The sequence below is a fragment of the Mytilus californianus genome, unplaced genomic scaffold (assembly GCF_021869535.1).
Source record: "Mytilus californianus isolate M0D057914Y unplaced genomic scaffold, xbMytCali1.0.p SCAF_4, whole genome shotgun sequence".
Taxonomy (NCBI): Eukaryota; Metazoa; Mollusca; class Bivalvia; order Mytilida; family Mytilidae; genus Mytilus; species Mytilus californianus.
Genome location: NW_026262690.1, coordinates 14601660 through 14617423, shown reverse-complemented (window position 1 = coordinate 14617423; position 15764 = coordinate 14601660). Strand labels below are relative to the sequence as shown.

The 15764-nt window shown below is 35.0% G+C and overlaps 1 long non-coding RNA gene across 1 annotated transcript; it reads right to left on the bottom strand.

Annotated features, from left to right (window-relative positions):
- Positions 1-5348: 5348 nt before the first annotated feature.
- On the bottom strand, positions 5349-14940 carry LOC127737531 (uncharacterized). Its single transcript, XR_007999613.1, has 2 exons — positions 14870-14940; positions 5349-14819 (listed from the first exon to the last, which is right to left on the bottom strand). It is a non-coding gene; the product is annotated as an uncharacterized LOC127737531 (long non-coding RNA).
- Between the last annotated feature and the right edge of the window lie 824 nt (positions 14941-15764).

The following is a 15764-nucleotide window of genomic DNA, read 5'->3' as shown; positions in this document are numbered from 1 at the left end:
TGTGATTTTATCAGAGTATTTAATCCTGTCTTGTCTTAATCTTTATTGTGGTAAAAAAACCACCACAGTCCTTTTTGTTAGACATACATGGAATCCGTCATACATACGCTCTGATGACTAAATAATACAACGATTATTAGAACATACCCTCACCCTCTCGTCCAATTTAACCTTCTATTTTTCATAGTACATGTAATTGGCTTTCCATTTACAATTTACAATAAAATGTTCTATATGAATGAGTTTTCATTGAAGATTAATCATAGTAGTGCTAAATTTCTTGATTAACGAACTAACGAAAAAATATGTGTGATGCTGTTTGTCTAATTGTTAAGGAAATAAGTGAATAAAATTATGTACAGGTTAGCTAATATTTTGTAATATTTTACGAACATTTAAAGCCTGAGGCGAAGCAGAGAAGCACATATAGAAGGTGACGGGGGAAACATGTTTCTGAGCGTCCAGCCCCCCCCCCCCATAACATGGGACAGTGGCGAGACAACACAACATAAGATCAAACTGTACAAGTATAAGTTGGAGATGGCTTGACTCATCAGGTCGGCACTAAGCACAAAGAAAGAAAGCTAGCTTCAACACAAAATATACAAAATACCGATCTAAGAGTACTTAAAGTTACTGAAAGCTAGGTCAAATCCAATAACAACTAATAAATAAATCATGTTTTCCCAGACTAAAGTATCAATCAGTATACATCCAACGAATTAAGTGTAACGAAGTCATAAACATTGTGAGAAATCCCACATCTCTAATTAGCTCCGTGGGGAAAGTTTACTACATAAAATGAAAGCATATGGCATTGAGGAAAATCTGTTAAATTGGTTCACTAGCTACCTTTTTCAAAGAAAACAGAAGGTTATTATTAATCAATCATCCTCGGCTTTTTGCAATGTTTCAGCTGGTGTACCCCACCGATCAGTTCTTGGTCCTTTATTGTTTATCATATATATTAATGATATTGCTGAACAGTTAACTTCTTTATGCAGACTATTTGCGGATGACACTTCGTTCAGTTACTCGGGTCATGACGAAGAACTTATACAATCAGTTGTTGCAGCTGGAGGAATGGTCATGAAAGTGGCTTATGTCTTTCAATCCTGAAAAAACCCCAGAAATAATGATTTTCTTAAATAATGAGACGCAAGATCTTAATTTTACTTTGAACAATAAAAAAACACCAATTGTGCGATCTCACAAACATTTAGGAGTTACATTTAGAAGTGACGCAAAATGGAACAACCATATTGAAAATATATTGAATAGTGTTAAAAAGCATCTGAATGTACTGCGAAAACTTAAATATCAATAGAGCCGACAAAATTTGGAATTTTTTCATCTTGTATTTATTAGACCAATTTTTGAATATGCAACTGAAGTATGGGACAATTGTGAAAAAGGGTATTCAATTAAATTAGAACAACTTCATCTCGTAGCTGCAAGAATTTTAACAGGTTTACCTGTTTTCACAAATTCTGAAACTGTCCTAAAAGAGGTTGGTTTGGGAAACTGTAGAGGAACGAAGAAAAAGAAAACTACAATTGTTTTATAAAATTCAGAATAATAATGCCCTGAATATTTATGTAGTCTTGTGCCTTTAAAATTCAAAGTACAACACAATATCCCTTGCGAAATGGACAAGATATTAATTTACGATTTTGCAGGCTGACACTGACTTCCCAATCTTTTATCCCCTCAACAATTAAACTTTGGAATAATCTGAACACGTCAGTTCCAAATGTAGCAAACACAAAAACATTCACACCAGATCCAAGCGTGCTACCATCAGACCCCGACCTAGCAAAACACACAACATTCCCTCTAGAGACGAGCATGCTACCATCAGACCCCGACTCAGCCAAACCCACAACATTCACACTAGAGACGAGCGTGCTACCATCAGACCCCGAGCTAGCCAAACACACAACATTCACACTAGAGACGAGCGTGCTACCATCAGACCCCAAGCTAGCCAAACACACACCATTCACACTAGAGACAAGCGTGCTGCCATCAGACTCCGACCTATCAAAACACACAACATTCACACTAGGAACGAGCGTGCTACCATCAGACCCGACCCAGCAAAACACACACCATTCACACTAGAGACGAGCGTGGCACCATCATACCCCGACCTAGCAAAACACGCAAAATTCACGCTAGAGACAAGCGTGCTTCCGTCAGACCACCGACCTAGCAAAACACTCAACATTCACGCTAGAGACGAGCGTGTTACCATCAGACCCCGACCTAGCAAAACACACAACATTCACACAAGAGACAAGCGTGCTACCATCATACAACCGACCTAGCCAAACCCATACTCTTCAACACAAGAGACGAACATGCTTTAAATCAGACCATTGACGCAACCAAAACAACCTTTAACTCTAGAGACGAGCAGGCCACAACATACACAACACAGCCAAGTCCAAAACCGTATACATCAGAGACGAGCATGCTTCTATTAGACCACGGACTCATCCAATCAAACGACATTCAAAACTAGAGACGAACACGCTACATCAGACCACCGACCCAGCAAAACACACAACCTCAAACACTAGAGACAAAAGTACTACACCAGACCACCGAACAAGCCAAACGCACAACCTTTTACATTTGAGACGAGCATCTTTCTATAAGACCACCGACCCAGTCAAACAAGCATTCTTCAACACGAGAGAGGATTATGCTACCATCAGACAACCGACCTAGTCAAACCCACAACCGTAAACACTAGAGACGAGTTTAATACCAACAGACCATCCATTCAGCTTAACAAATAACCTTCAACACTAGACACGAGCATGCTACCATCAGACCACCGATCCAGTCAATAAAACTTCATTCACAACAGAGACGAGCAAGCTACCAGACACAAGGATGTAACAATTAGACTACCGACCCTTCCAAACCTTGAACCCTCAACACTAGAGACGAGCATGCTACCATCTTACCATCAACCAAGACAAACCCATAACTTTCAACACTAGAGACAAGCACGCTGCAATCAGACCACCGACCCTTCCAAACCCTAAACCCTCAACACTAGAGACGAGCATGCTACCATCTTACCACCAACCAAGACAAACCAACAACTTTCAACACTAATGACAAGCACGCTGCCATCATACTACCAATCAAGACAAACCCACAACCTTCAACACTAGAAACGAGCATGTCACAATCAGACCACCGACCCTCTCAAGTAGAGGATTATGCTACCATCAGACAACCGACCTAGTCAAACCCACAACCGTAAACACTAGAGACGAGTCTACTAACAACAAACCATCGACCCAGCCAATCCCACAACCTTCAACATTAAAGACGAGCATGCTACCATTGGACCACCGACCTAGCCAAACCCACAACCGTCAATACAAGAGACGTGTCTACTACCAATAGACCATCGACCCACCCAAACAAATACCATTCATCACTAGAGACGAGCATGCTACCATAAGACCACCGACTCAGCCAAACAAATAACCTTTAACACTACAGACGAGCATACTACCATCCGATCATTGACCAAGTCAAACCCAAATCCATCAAAAGTAGAAACGAGCATGCTTCCACTAGACCACCTAACCCAGTCAAGCACACAACTTTCAACCTTCAACACTATGGACAAGCACACTGAAGCGGTAAATCCACAACCTTCAGGTATAGAGATGAACAAGGTTCCGTCAGACCAACAACCTAGCCAAACAAACAGCCGTCAACACAAGAGATGAGCAATCTACCATTAGAACAGCAACCCAGCCAAAAAAACAACATTCACACAAGAGATAAAGTAGCTACCAACAGTCCACCAACCCAGCCAAACAAACAGCCTTCAACACAAGAGATGAGCAATCTACCATAAGACCAGCAACCCAGCCAAAAAAAACAACATTCACACAAGAGATAAAGTAGCTACCTATAGTCCACCAACCTAGCCAAACAAACAACCTTCTACACAAGAGATGAGCAAGCTACCATTAGACCACCAAACCAGCCAAACAAACAACCTTCAACTCAAGAGATGAACAAGCTACCATTAGACCACCAACCCAGCCAAACAAACAACATTCATACAAGAGATGAACAAACTACCATTAGACCCCCAAACCAGCCAAACAAACAACATTCATACATTCATACAAGAGATGAACAAACTACCATTAGACCACCAACCCAGCCAAACAAACAACATTCAACACAAGAGATGGGCTAGCAACCATTAGACCATCAACCCAGCCAAACAAACAACCTTCAACACAAGAGATGAACAAGATACCATTAGACCACCAACCCAGCCAAACAAACAACATTCATACAAGAGATGAACAAACTACCATTAGACCCCCAAACCAGCCAAACAAACAACATTCATACAAGAGATGAACAAACTACCATTAGACCACCAACCCAGCCAAACAAACAACATTCAACACAAGAGATGGGCTAGCAACCATTAGACCATCAACCCAGCCAAACAAACAACCTTCAACACAAGAGATGGGCTAGCAACCATTAGACCACCAACCCAGCCAAACAAACAACCTTCAAGACAAGAGACGAACAAGCTACAATTAGACCATCAACCCAGCCAAACAAACAACCTTCAAGACAAGAGACGAACAAGCTACAATTAGACCACCAACCCAGCCAAACAAAAAACCTTCAAAGCGAAAGATGAACTAGCTACCATTAGACCACCAACCCAGCCAAACAAACAACCTTCAACACAAGAGATGAGTTAGCTACCATTAGACCACCAACCCAGCCAAACAAACAACCTTCAACACAAGAGATGAGTTAGCTACCATTAGACCATCAACCTTGCCAAACAAACAACCTTCAAGACAAGAGATGAACAAGCTACCATTAGACCATCAACCCAGCTAAACAAACAACCTTCAACACAAGAGATGAACAAGCTACCATTAGACCACCAACCCAGCCAAACAAACAACCTTCAAAACAAGAGACAAACAAGCTACCATTAGACCATCAACCCAGCCAAACAAACAACCTTCAACTCAAGAGATGAACAAGCTACAATCAGACAATTGATTTCATATAACAAATGTATACTTATGGCAATAATCTTTTTGAAAAGTACTGTAAATTCAGAAATTATTGCGATGTTTTTATTATTGCGAAAAATGCGACAGGGTTATAATCGCAATAATTTAAACTCGCATTTTGAAATTTTTTATATGAATTTAACAAGATTTTTCTCAATATCGCAAAAATTAAAATCGCATTTTAGTCTAAAATGACAAAATCGCAATAATAAAAGTACGCAATAATTTCTGAATTTACAGTATATGAGATTTTTGTCTGATTTCATAATTCAATTTAATAGTATAAAAATATCGAAACATCACAACCTGGACATTAATCATTCTGTATTATCTATCATTTAAAATTTACAATCATTTGTATTTGAGAGCCTTAAAGTCCTGTTTTTCTGTGTCAACAATGATACAAAATAGAATATTCTTATGCTTCACATCAAAACACCTTAATAAACATTGTGTACTGAAAGAAAAATTAAGTTTAAAAAATTACAAATTTTAAGAATTTTACTGCTTTTGATAAAATAATATGCACATATTAAACACATATTTGTTCCATAGTCCTAATATCTGGTTCATTCAAGGCATGCATAATGGTATAAAGTGACTAGAAAGCAGTCTTAACTTCACCAATAATGAAATACTTTCATAATTTCAGTTACTATCAACCTTCAATGCAAATAATTAATTTATTATTCACCATGAAAGATTGCAAAAAAATAGAATAAAAAACAAATAAAAATGAAAAAAAAATAATTTGTGTAAAAGAGAAATAATCTATAAAATAAAAAATTTCACTTTTTTCTTAAAATATGCCACAATGTGATTGGAATAGTCACAAAAGTAAATCATGGATCAAGGTTAATCTATTAGTTGAAATTGGCTTTTAGTAACTGAAAGTACTCTTAGATCAGCACTTTGTGTTAGTTTTTCTTTCTACTTGTTTTTTGTTGTGTCAATTTGATCTGATGAGTCAGGACTTTTAAAACTGATATTATCAGTTTGTTCCTTTAATGTGCTGTTACACCACTTTCCTAGGTTAAGGGAAGGTTGAGTGCTCACAAACATATTTAATCCTTCCACAATAGTTGTGTGCCTGTCCCAAGGCAGTGACCTGTAATTCAGTGGTTGTTGTTGTTGCTGTCTGCCATATTTGTTTTTGGTTTGTCTTAAGCATAAATCAGGCTGTTGGTTTTCTCTTTTGAATTTTCCCACCTTTTGTCATATTGGGGCGTTTTATAGCTTACTATAGGGTATGGATTTTGCACATTGTTAAAGGCTATACAGTGACCAATTACATCATCATCCTTTGGTCTCTGGTTGATGGTTACCTCATTGGCAATCCTACCAAATCTCCTTATTTTTGTCACCTGTGTGACGCATATATGGGGACATAGATATACCTGGCTTCCATCCATTCCTCCAAACTTGGAAGAACTCTCACATGTTCTATTCTTGCCAGTTTTTGTAATCAAATTTATATCAAAGATTTATGTAGGGAATGTCTCAGACAAGTTCAAAAATCTTTACAATGATAAAGTAATTTATTTCGCTTTGTATAATTGTTTTCTAACATAAAATAAATTGAGTTTTTTACTAGCCTGGCATCCTGACCCAATCTAATACTTCGTCGATAGGACCAGGCATAATACAATCCACGTGACCAACTATCAGCGCTGAACAGGACTGAATTACTGCGCATGTGCATATTTTATAATCAAGGAATATATCGATCAGATTGTTAATTAACTGTTGATTCACGATGTTAATCAACAACGCTTGGATTATATTTGTTAAAGTTTTCGAAATTTGCATTTCATATGAAAACAAAAATAGTCTTCAATAAATTTGTGGCAATATAAATATTTCCCGCCATGTGTAAAGAAATGACGCTATCCCAAGATGCATCATTCTAACATCCAATTGACGGAACCATGTTGTTGTATTCCGCCTGGCTCTACTGTCAAGCAGTTGGCCAGGATCCCAGGCAAGTTTTTTACTTGCTACAATAATACAGTGCTGACTTTCTAGGCTAATAAAGTTGAATAGAAATTGTAATTGAAATTGTATGCTCATAAAAAAATTAAAAATATTACTAAACAAAAAAATTAACTTAGCTCATACAAATGCTAAAAATCAAAATTTTCCCTCCTAGCAAATAAATTATAACTCTGTATAGTCTTCTGATTGTTTGGGTGAAATTAAATTGCCCATTTACCTATGTTTACCATAAATTTGTAAAATATTACTAATTATTTTTAAATTAAAAATATAGGAAACATATTAGTGATGGTAATGTACATTATAATCTAATGAAATAAAATGCTACGCAGGGTGCAGCTTGATACGAACGCAGAGGTCGAACCCTTAACAGTTGGGGCAAGTATGGACACAATATTCAAGCTTGATACAGCCAGCTCTGACTTTGGATTGTGATTAAATATTTGACACAGCATAGGTTTCTGACACAGAATGAATGTGATCTAAGAACTTAACAAGAGGCTCATGAGAGCCTGATATCGCTCACCTGTAATTTCAGTTTCAGGCTTTTGACTTATTTGTAGATCTTACTTTGCTGAACAATTTTGTCATTTACTCTTTCTCTCTTTCTATAATAATATTAAAGATGATACATAACCCAAAACAATAAGTTGTCCTATTGGTCTGAAGATTACTGGACAGGTAGATCAAAACCTGTTTAACACTGTCACCTATGTCAGTTTTGCTCTTACTACTTTAGTTTTTGAGATGAAAGCCAAAAACTTCATTTTACCCCTATGTTCTATTTTTAGAAACTGCCGCCATGTTTTTGAATGGATCAAATCCCCCAATACAATCTATAAACTAGATACCCTAAGCCAAGGAACATTCAATTAAAGTTTTTAAGTATTTGGCCAAGTAGTTTCAGAGAAGAAGATTTTTGAAAAAGTAATTAGACTTTCACAAAAAATGTAAAAAAAAAACGTTTTAAGCGCAATAACTCCTTAAGGGGTCAATTGACTATTTTGATCATGTTGACTTATTTGTAGATCTTACTTAGCTGAACATTTATTGCCATTTATACTTTCTCTCTATCTATTATAATATTAAAGAAAATAACCAAAAACAGTAAAATTTAATAAAAATAAACTATTTCCAACAGTAACCCAACAATGGGTTGTCGAACTTGTCTGAAAATTTCATAACAGATAGATCATGACCCATTTATCACTTTAACTGCCTTTCACTTTTGCTCTAACTGCTGTAGTTTTTGAGATAAAAGCCAAAAACTGCATTTGACCCCTATGTTCTATTTTTAGCCATGGCGACCATGTTTGTTAATGGATCAAAACTTCGGATACAATTTATAAACCAGTTACCCTAAGGAACATTCAGTTAAAGTTTAGGAGTATTTGGCCCAGTAGTTTCAGAGGAGAAGATTTTTAAATGTTAGCAAACATGATGAACAAATTGTGTTAAATTGTCTTTAAAGGGCAATAACTCCTTAAGGGGTCAATTGACAATTTTGGTCATATTAACTTTTTTGTAGATCTTACTTTGCTGAACATTTTTGCTGTTTACAGTTAATCTTTATCTTCAATAATATTCAAGATAATAACCAAAAACTGCAAAATTTCCTTAAAATTACCAATTTAGTGGCAGCAACCCAACAATGGGTTGTTCGGTTCATCTGAAAATTTCAGGGCTGATAGAAATTGACCTATTGAACATTTTTACCTCTTGTCAGATTTGCTCTAAATGCTTTAGTTTTTGAGATATAAGCCAAAAAATGCATTTGACCCCTATGTTCTATTTTTAGCCATGGCGGCAATGTTTGTTGATGGATTAAAACTTCGGATACAATTTATAAACTAGATACCCTAAGGAACATTCAGTTAAAATTTGAAGGTATTTGGCCCAGCAGTTTCAGAGGAGAAGATTCTTGAAATAGTTTACGACGACGAAGACGACGAACCCCAAGTGATGGCATAAGCTCACATGGGGCCCTTTGGGCCCGGTGAGCTAAACATTTGAAATTGGACATTTACCGATTATGGTCCAATATCAAAAATCTGAACAAATGGTTAGATCCAGCATATCAAAGAACCCCAATAATTTAACTTTTGATGCAATCAAACAAAAGTTTAATTTTGGACCCTTTGTACCTCAATGTGGACCAATTTAAAAACCAGGCCCAAAATCCAAAGTCTAAACAAATGGTTAATTCAGCTTACTGAAGAATGCCAAGAATTCAAGACTTTGAATTAAACCACATTGAAATTGTCTAGAAATAAGCAATTTATACAAAGTATTAGAAAAGTATTGATTTTGGCCCCTTTTTGGTCTGTAATTCCTAAAGGGTTTGGGCCATAACCCCCAAAATCAAGCCCAACCTTCCTTTTGAGGTATGGAACACTACGGTAAAATTTCATAGAGATCTATACACTTATACTCAAGTTATTGTCCTATTGTCTGGAAACCAAATGTCTTTGGACGACATTGCCATACCATTATACAGCCGCAAAATTTTTGCCGTCATATTGAGAAAGGAAACAAGAGGCTCTCAAGAGCCTGAATCGCTCACCTGTATTTCAGAGAAGATTTTTAAATGTTGGTAAACTTTATGAACAAATTGTGTAAAATTGTCTTTTAAGGGCAATAACTCCTTAAGGGGTCAATTGACAATTTTGGTCATATTAACTTTTTTGTAGATCTTACTTTGCTGATCATTATTGCTGCTTACAGTTTATATATATCTATAATAATATTCAAAATAATAACAAAAAACTGCAAAATTTTGTTAAAACTACCAATTCAGTGGCAGCAACCCAACAATGGGTTGTTCGATTCGTCTGATAATTTCAGGGCCGATAGATCTTGACCAATTAAACAATTTTACCTCATGTCACATTTGCTCGAAAAGATTTAGTTTTTGAGATATAAGCCAAAAACTGCATTTGACCCTTATGTTCTATTTTTAGCCATGGCGGCCATGTTTGTCGATGGATACAAACTTCGGATACAATTTATAAACTAGATACCCTAAGAAACATTTAGTTAAAGTTTGGAGGTATTTGGCCCAGTAGTTTCAGAGGAGAAGATTTTTGAAATAGTTTACGACGACAGACAACGACAGACGACGGATGCCAAGTGATAGCATAAGCTCACATGGGGCCCTTTGGGCCCCGTTGAGCTAAAAAGGAAAGGACATTAGAGCAGAATGAAAAAAAGAGCAAAATTATTTCCAAATGTACCTAAAGAAACTGGACCTTGGAACTATAATATTTGAGTTACCAGTATATGTCCCTCTCTTATAAGACTCATCTTCTTACTTCTTGTGCATATGGAAATTTTAATCAGAATAAAATAGAATATTTAAAAGTTATCTCATCAGAAATTAGAAAAATTGCTCTGTAAAAGAACTGGCACTAGGATATCCTCGTAGTGCCTTAAATATGAGTTAAAAAGTCCCACAACCTGTAATCACCAATGCCAAAAACAGTGGAAAGTTTGCAGTAATTTGACATGTAAAAAATTGCCTTAAAGCTGACGGTTAAAGTCAGGATACTCTGAAATGACAAATCAAAAATCAAACAGTACCTTTCTTTCACCAATTCCATCAATTGTGTAAAGTGTCTAGCATATTGATCTAAGCATACTCAGTAATGGCACAACATGTGCAAATCTTACATAAATCTGACAATTAAAGTCCTGTTTAATCTGGAATAACAAACCAGACAATTATCAAAACAGAAACATATTGTCATCTAAACCAGACATAAGTCTATACCATATATTTAGCTCTAAACTGACACAATTATAGAAAACTGTGACTGAACATTACACATATTGTCAAAATCTTAAACAACCAAAACTTTAAGATATAGTATAAATTTATATTTATATGTTATATATAGATCTACAAAATCTTATTACAAATGTGGATTAATTGTTTACAAAAAATAATCACTCATCCTTCACAACCATCAAACAATGAAATCAAGTTATAAATATCTATAAATTAAACACAACTACATGTAGTAAATAAAAATACATACTATACCACTGTGTAGCATCGCCACCGGAATTTGGGTACCAACGAACAGGAGAGAAAGGAGAAAAATAGACAAGGTAAGAATTCCTTTAGTTTAAACCATTTCTATCTTTTGATGAGATTACCTCTTATGAAACGATTTTCTGATATATAGTGCTTAAATTTATTATATCAACAAGTAGCAAACAAAGACAACATTTTTTGTTATACTCCAAAACTGTTCACTTGGTACCAGAAAATTTCAAGGTCGATCACCCTCCAAGGTCCCGCTGGCCTGATATCCAACTGTTTTTCCTTTTCTTTCCAGACAAATTTTTAGATTATGGTAGTGTGACTTCATATTTACTGAAATTCGCTTACAAAAAGATGTTTTATAAAGAATATGAACCTAAACAGCTATTGCTCACTGTACGGAGAATTGCAGTGCATTGTATGGCGAATTGCAAAACAACAAATTGTTTTCTATATGGCGTCTTGCAATATACTGTAATGTAAAGATGATATTAATAACTATATAGGTAATAACCAGGGTGATATCGTGTACATTTCAATGCGTTACCAGCTTACAAATAACCAAAACAAACTACATAACAAACAATATTCTAAAATATATGCCGTTAGTTTCATTCAGATGTCATTATCGTGTCCTTATTGGACGTTGCGTTTTGAAAGACAAAAAATTGTTTCTTTAACCTAATTCTTCTCAATATATTCATATATTGTTATACTTTTAACTTCATCTTTTGTGGGGGGTGCTTTTTTTTTAAATGTATTGTCTCTTGAATAGATTATTTAACTACTTGTAATTCCTTGTTTAGAAGGAAAGTGAACAAAATACTTTGTTTCCATTGAAAATTAGGGGGAAATGAATGATACATTGGGTTTCGAAATAATTTTCTAGTTATTGTATATATGTTATTGAATAACAGCATTTTTTTTAAATTTTTCGAAAAAAATAATTGTCACTAGAGAAGAATCATGTCCCCTCAAAAAAATTAACGGTCAGAGCCTAAAATATAATTCAGAAAAGAAATTCCGCAAAGGAACCGATGACTTAGAATATTTAGTTTTTTTTTAAGGACATAAAACACCCAAACTACTATTATGGCAGACTATACATGTGTGGTAACCAAAGACAAATAGTCACAGATTAAAGAAAAAATTTACAACTTTTAATTTTCAAGATAGAAAAATAAAACACTGTTGTTAATTCTGTTTGGCCTAAATTAAAAGGTGTGGGTGGAGGGGTTAAGACTTGCAATTGCATTAACAGTTATAGCAGCACGTTTCTTTTTCAAACATGAAAAATATGAAACAAGTCAATTGAGAAAACTAACGGCCTAATTTATAACAAAACAATTTACGAAAAAAACAAAATTGCCTTACCCTAGGCTTGATTGGTTTTTACCTATATTCTTTAGAAAACATCTTTTTAATAGTAAATTTCAGTAAATATGAAGTCACACTATCCTAATCTAAAACTTTGTCTGGAAAAAGAATGAAAAACAGTTGAATATCTGGCCAGTGGGATATCGGAGGGTCATCGACCTCGAAATTTTCTGGTACCAAGTGCACATTTTTGGAGTACAAAACACAATCTTGTCTATGTTTGCTACTTGTTGGAATAAAAAATTAAAGCATTTTATATCAGAAAATCGTTTCATGAGCGGTAACCTCATCAAAAGGGTAGAAATGGTTTAAATTAAAGGAATTCTTACCTTGATTATTTTTTCTCCTTTCTCTCTGCTTCGTTGGTACCTAATATCCGGTGGCTATGATACACAGGAATAAATGATATAAAAAAAGTCTTCATTTGTACAACTTTGGTGTATCTATTAGAATTAAGGTAAAATAAAAGTGCTTGTGGCCACTGAGGGGTAGAGATTGCTAATTTGCATTAAACAGTGTGCAAAGAAACATATTTTGGCAATATTTGTGACTTGTTTCCCTTTGACCTTAACGCAATCATGCTCAAACTTTACGCAATTGATATCTAAAGAAGTGTCATGTTGTATCTACCATTAAAACGCATAAATCATATTAAAATCTGTAAATAATTAAAACAAAAAATGTATCCCAGGACAATCTAAGAACTACAAATAAATTCCATATTTTTTTATATGAGATTTTAACCCAATCATTTGAACTATTTTCCATAATTCATATGTATATGCTATATGCATGTAAAACAAGAGTGCACACACTGAAATGTCTCGCCTTCTTTACTAACCATTGATTTTATGTTGATAGTCCTAAATATAAAGCTTTACTACAAGTAACACATAAACTTAACATGATCCAAGAAAATGAGGTCAAGGTCAGATAAACCAAGCAAGAAATACATGTACACCTTACAATCATTCAATAAACCAAACATAGTTGACCTATTGCTTATAGTTTCTAAGAAACAGTCTTAACCAAGAAAACTAAATTTTGACCAATGAACCATGAAAATGAGGTCAAGGACAGACGATACCTGCCAGACAGACATATACACCTTACAATCCTTCCATACAACAAATATAGTTGATCTATTGCTTATAGTTGAAGAAAAACAGACCAAAACACAAAAACTTAACACTGAGAAATGAACCGTGGAAATGAGGTCAAGGTCAAATAAAACCTGCCAGACTGACATGTACATCATAAAATATTTCCATACACCAAATATAGTTGACCTATTGCATATAGTATTAGAAAAAAAGACCAAAACTCAAAAACTTAACTTTGACCACTGAACCATGAAAATGAGGTCAAGGTCAGATGACACCTACCAGTTGGACATGTACACCTTACAATCATTCCATATACCAAATATAGTAGCCCTACTGCTTATAGTATCTGATATATGGACTTGACCACGAAAACTTAACCTTGTTCATTGATCCATGAAATGAGGTCGAGGTCAAATGAAAATTGTCTGACAGGCATGAGGACCTTGCAAGGTATGCACATACTAAATATAGTTATCCTATTACTCATAATAAGAAAGAAATTAACATTACAAAAAATGTTGACTTTTTTTTCAAGTAGTCGCTGAACCATGAAAATGAGGTCAAGGACAATGGACATATGACAGACGGAAACTTCGTAACATAAGGCATCTATATACAAAGTATGAAGCATCCAGGTCTTCTAGCTTCTAAAATATAAAGCTTTTAAGAAGTTAGCTAACGCCGCCGCCGCTGGATCACTATCCCTATGTCGAGCTTTCTGCGACAAAAGTCGCAGGCTCGACAAAAACTTAAGGCAACATAATCTATTTTCTATATGAAATAAATCTTTCAATAAACAGGTAGTTAGAATAAAAGCATCTGGGAATGAGATTCTTTAGAATTGTTTTAACTTTTTCAAAGATAAAATTATTGAATATGGTTTGTTCCTTAAGGTTCATATAATTTATGCAAATGTGAAAGTATAGCAAGAATTATCTCCATATTGACTAGAGGCTGATTTAGAGGGACCCTTATAGAGCTAGATATATGGTTAATGCAGAGACTTTTTACATGTCCCACTCCTAATGTTGCCTAGTTTGGGGCCCCACTTTTTCAAAATCCTGGAAACGCATCTGTTGACTATGCAAATTTGACTTGTTAGCCCCCTAAGCCTATATAATTAAGTGTTGATCATCTTATAGCCTTTTTTGGTTATGTAACTCTTACAACATTATATATGTTGGATCCTGAGTATACCTGATGTATATTATTGATTTGGTTCCCTACATGTTTGGTCCTGAGTATACCTGATGTATGTTATTGATTTGGTTCCCTACATGTTTGGTCCTGAGCATACCTGATGTATGTTAATGATTTGGTTATCCCAGGAACATATATATTGACGGGACTTGACACTACCTGATTGTAGTCGATTTTATGTCGTGCCATAGTTAATAAACATACGATACAGAAACGGACATGTGTTAAAAACGGACTCGCTATTATCCTAATAATTTCTGATATTATCAATAAAATGTCATTCAAACTAGTTTTATAGTGATGCTAGTGTATCAAACTTGTATTCTGTCACTTCAAATTTGTTAAAATCGCAAGCATTTCATCACATAATTGTGCAGAATGCAAACCAGGTAATAAAAAAAAGGCGGCCATTACCGCGATAATTTACAAATTCCCAAACTATTATTAAACACTTCACATCAAATAAATCAAACTTATTTTGGTAATTTTATATGACAAAATATATCTACAAAATGATAAAACTTGTTTTCATTTACAGTTAGAGTTATGTGGTTTATTTGTTGAGCAGTTCTGATATTTTTTCAATCAGACGCTACCAAGATCCGTAAATCTCAGGAAGTCTCGGGGAGTCCGAGATTTTATCAATTTTATACTGAAAAGCGTATCAGATTCATTTCCCGTTAGATATACTGTTCCCAGGTTATCCCAAATATTTGTGTTGTGCCTCTGATAATGGTATCATACAAGTATTTTACATTCCTGTCAAATTCAAAGAACTTTACAATAACTGATAGTTCTACAGGAAAGAACTATTTTAAAGTCAATTCACTTAGTATGGTGATTATAGGGCCAGCCTATATCATGGGTTGGATAACATTCAATCAGTAATCTTTCATTTATTATTTTACAGTGGTCTGTCTCTTGTAAGCACCCCTATACAAA